This window comes from Oratosquilla oratoria, chromosome 26 (genome assembly GCF_046742065.1).
Source record: "Oratosquilla oratoria isolate Oo_2021 chromosome 26, ASM4674206v1, whole genome shotgun sequence".
In the NCBI taxonomy this organism is placed as follows: Eukaryota; Metazoa; Arthropoda; class Malacostraca; order Stomatopoda; family Squillidae; genus Oratosquilla; species Oratosquilla oratoria.
The window spans coordinates 46,413,044-46,418,043 of record NC_134802.1 but is presented as its reverse complement, the minus strand read 5'-3'; the positions used below and the strand labels follow the sequence as shown (position 1 = coordinate 46,418,043).

The 5,000-nt window shown below is 35.3% G+C and overlaps 1 protein-coding gene across 1 annotated transcript in view; it reads right to left on the bottom strand.

The window, feature by feature from the left end:
- LOC143039337 (uncharacterized) overlaps positions 1-3,944 on the bottom strand; it is a 37,325-nt gene extending 33,381 nt beyond the window's left edge. The window contains exon 1 of the mRNA XM_076209217.1: positions 3,756-3,944. The gene's annotated coding sequence lies outside the window, so the exon portion shown is untranslated. The remainder of the gene's footprint in view (positions 1-3,755) is intronic.
- Positions 3,945-5,000: the final 1,056 nt, after the last annotated feature.

The window sequence follows — 5,000 nt, the reverse complement described above, 5'->3', positions numbered from 1 at the left end:
TTCCGAGGATGGATAAGGTAAGAAATATTGAAGTGAGGTGGAGAGCGAGGGTGTAAAAAGAACTGGTAAATAGGGTTGACTAAAGAATGGTGGAATGGAATGGGCAATTGGATGAGATGGATGGAAGGCACTTGAAGGAACGACCATAATAAGACGGATGGACAGAGAGAAGGGGCCTAGTATGCAATACAGAGAGATTGGAAAAGATATGAGTAAATGGAGAATAGTTGTGAATAGATGAACAAATGACAAGGCCTGAAGAGACGTTCTTCTTGTCTGCTCCATATATTTCTCGAATGGATGTGACGGGCGGGGTGGGGTGGGGTGGAGTCTCCATATAATAAAGCACTAGCTCTTGTGTCCTGCTGTGAAAATGTTGTTCGTTCTGCATTGCCTCTGACAAGAGCAATGCTGCGGGTGATAGGGACGACCTTTCATCCACGAAATGCAAAGATGGGGGGGGGGGTAATGACAGTGTCTCTGGATGGGTGCGGCCTGAGTTTAAGATGGATGTACGCCTCTCACTTGTAAAAGGAGGAAATGTCTTTTGGTATGTGTGTGTGACCTTGACGTTATTAACAACTAGGGTATAACTATTTGTTCCATCTATTATGTTATCAGTGTAGATCAAGAACATTAGTGGTTTCAACACAGAGCCCTGTGGGACCCCATCAGTTACTTCCTTCCAATCTAACATTCTGTCCTTCACAACCACCCTCATAAATATATTCTCCAGGAAGTCATTCATCTTTCCGGCAGATTCTATGTTAGTCTATACGTTCCAATTTATATATATATATATATATATATATATATATATATATATTTATATATATATATATGTATATATATACATATGCTAATAAGAACACGGGTACGTGTGTTCACTTATGCAAAGTAGACCACTTGGAAAAAGGAAACTAACGAAGCAGAGTGCTTTCGTATATTACATCTTCAGTGCAACAAGTACTTGTTGCACTGAAGATGTAATATACGAAAGCGCTCTGCTTCGTTGGTTTCCTTTTTCCAAGTGGTCTACTTTGCATATATATATATATATATATATATATATATATTTTTTTTTTTTTTTTTTTTTTTTTTTTTTTTGAGATTTATAAAAAAAAACAAAAATTCTCCAGATCCAAGTAGGTACAGTTCACCCACCCATCACTATCTCTTGTAGCATGTCGATCACATTTGAGTAAAAGCTCAGCAAACACAGAACACACGGCCTTCTTTTTCTGAAACCAGATTGATCATCGGCATTGACCTTCCTACCTTCTAGATATTTTGTCCATCTGTCTTTTACAATTATCTCACACACTTTAGTCATTATGATGGTCAAGTACACGAGACTATGATTTAGAGGTTCCTCTTTGCTTCTTCCTGTATAAGTTGGAATCTTATTTGACCTTTTCCAATCTCTCAGCACCAGATACTTTCTAGAGCAGCGTTTCTGAACCAGGGTTCCCCGGAACCCTAAGGTTCCGCAAAAGGTCCCTAAGGGTTCCGCGAGAACAAGTGAGGTAAGCTAATGCACTTTTGATTTTTTATTTAATTTCATATACGTAATATAATTAAAACGCACGACATATTCTTGGTTATTGTAATAATGTAATATAAACATCATCCTATCTAACCTATTATTACGATGAAAATAATATGAGAAAGGTATTGTGTATGTTTTTGTTTTTTTTGCGCAGGGGTTCCTTGAGACATGCAATTTATTTTAAAGCTTACGCAAGGGTAGAAAGGTTGAGAAACGCTGCTCTAGAATAATACGTGTATAGTGAAAAAAGGCATGGGTATGAGGATGTGGAAGTCACCGAAGGCAACATATATATATATATATACATACATATATATATATATATATATATATATATATATGTATGTATGTATATGTTAATCAAGTTAACAACAATAGAGAGGGATCTCTTTGTAAGGGTCAGACGGCGATGATAAAGGCTACAAATAGAAACGTCCAGACTTCACGTTGAGATGTCAACAGATGATGTATCGGACACAGGGGACGAGGGAAGGACCAACACCCACGTGGAAGAAAAAGCACCAAGATAAATAGTATGCGTGTGCATATGTAAGTTTACATATGCACAACCACGGAGCTGCCTAGTGTAGGCCTTATGGTCTCTTGCAGTCTCCTTCATTTTTACGTTCTTATGTTCTTATGAAATTCCTAGTAAAGGATAACGCTAGTGTGTTGGGTTGGACAGTGGCTTGACCTGGGTTCCACAATTTCGCATACAGTGAATGAGAGCTAAAGCTGCGCCCGCCAGGCTGAAATGCTTCAAATCCACAACATTTTCCCCCAAACGTCGGCCAATAAACAACTATTCCCATCAGAAGGTTTAGAGTAGACGTTGCCGTCCGTTTTATCACAGGTTCGAAGTTTAAACGTTGCTGTCCGTTTTATCACAGGTTCGAAATGGGGCGACTTCAGAACTTCTGATCATTTTCCTACGCTGCAAACATCCGTCCACTCACCCAACACAAACAAAATCTGCACTCCAGACATCATGAAAGACTTCACACCAAGCATGAACAGCTAATACGACCCATAACACCCAGAAGTCGAATAAACGAATAAACGAATAAAAGAATAAAAGGATAAATAAATAAATAACTAAGTGAATAAATTAATAAAAAATAAATGTATAAATTAATAAATATGTAAGTGAATAAGAAAATCAACAAATGAATATATAAATAAATGAATGAATAGAAAAGAAAACAAACACACAAATAAATGAACAAATGAATACATAAATGAATAAATAAGAATAAATAGATATATAGATAACTAAATAAATGGATAGATAAGTACATAAACAAACAAATAGATGACAAAACAAATACATAAATAGATAAAGAGGTAAATAAACAGAAACTAAATGAAAAATAATTAGATGAACAAATAAATAAATGAATGAATAAATTAATATATAAATTACTTAAAATGTGCTCATTACCAATAGTCTTTTTCATACACAAATGTCCTTTCCTATTCCTATAGAAATCTCTTTTTCAACGAAAGTTGATCACAGGGAACCTGATGGCTTGTCTTAGTTCTTCCTAACCTCTGTAAGCCCTCTAAGGACTTTAGTCCAAATCATTAATTATTTGAATAAACTTATCTATGCTCACCGCTGTTATATATATATATATATATATATATATATATACATATATATATATATACACATATATACATATATATATATATATATATATATATACATACATACATATATACATATATATATATATATATATATATATATATATATATATATATATATATATGCATATACTTATACATGCAGGAAGATCGCTAAAAACAACACGTGATCAACAAATTTTGCTGGTAACAACTAAGGAAATCGGAAGAAAACAGTAATTCCCAAGCGCTTTCGCGTAGTTCACATCTTCAGGGGAATATGTATACATATACATATAAATACATATATATATGTATACATTTACATATAGATATATTGTATATACATATGCACAAACACATACATATATATCGGTATAAATGTATATGTTTACACATACATTATATATATATATAAATATATATACATATACATATACATTTATATATATATATATATATACATATATATATATATATATATATATATATATATATATATATATATATATATACTTTGATACCATAACATAAAACCATGTACATTCTAACAGAATACTCATACAACATTACTTACAATAACTGGAGGACGTGACAAGGGATCCCGCAACGCAGTTGCCAAGTCCCAAGATGGACGACGACGCGCGAGAAGAGGAGGAGAGAAGCGTGTGGGTTGACCACCACGCTACGAACTGGCGTCGTTCTCCAAGAAGAGGAACCTCCTGGGTCTCCCTGGACGTGACCCCGCCCCCTTTTCGTCTGAGGTCCACCGCTCCTACTCACCCCACCCACCTACGCTTCTTGCTCCATCTATTCAAATCCTTTCTGTCTTTCTTTCTTTCTTCCCCCACCCCTCCCCCTCCCGTCCCCTCCCTCGCACGACGTCATGGTGTAACACCCCCCCCTCGCCTTTGTTAAAAGATTAAAGAACAAAAAATTTGATTGTGGTTGGAAAATAAGTGAGGAAAGAGAAGAAACTTAGAATGTGAGTGTATTGCAAATTAATTTACATATAGATAAAGAAAGTATAGTAAATGGTTGTATATGGGTAATTCGAATAGAAATGCATATATACATGCATACATACATACATACATACATACATACATATATACATACAAACGTACATACATACATACATACATACATATATACATACATATATACATACATATATATACATACATACATATGTACATACATACATACATACATACATACATACATACATACATACATACATATATGGATACATATTGATATACATTGAGGAGGAGACAGGACCCCATCAGCGTAACATGTACACACATTTACACAAGAAACGAGATGAACGACTTAATGGTTCTTTGTAAGACCGTTCTATCCTTGGGAAGGACAATACAGTCTCCATAAGGTTTGAGAAGTTTGTATGTGAGGTGAGAAACGTCAGTTCAACAATACTGATTAATGATTAGCAATGATATGCAGCAATGGCCTTGCACTTAGAGAGGCTCGAAACGGGGTCACCTGAGTTTTGGGGCAATGACGCTATCGTCTGCTTCACGCGGGGTCCAAATCTGGTGGTCCAGTAATGTAAATATTGCTTCATCTCACTTTGTTTTAGATTACCAAAGGATTCTGTTGTGTGAATGTAGAGTACGTCATGCTTATGTCAGCGCAATATGGTGAATGTGTCAATATAATGAATAGATCTTTGTCCAATAGTTTTTGTCAAAACCACACGTCACAGGAACTCACGTTCCGTTTTCTATTTTTTTTTGGGGGGGAGGGGGGCAACATCCAGTGACACTCACCATCCCAATTAAATATAGTAAGGTATGAG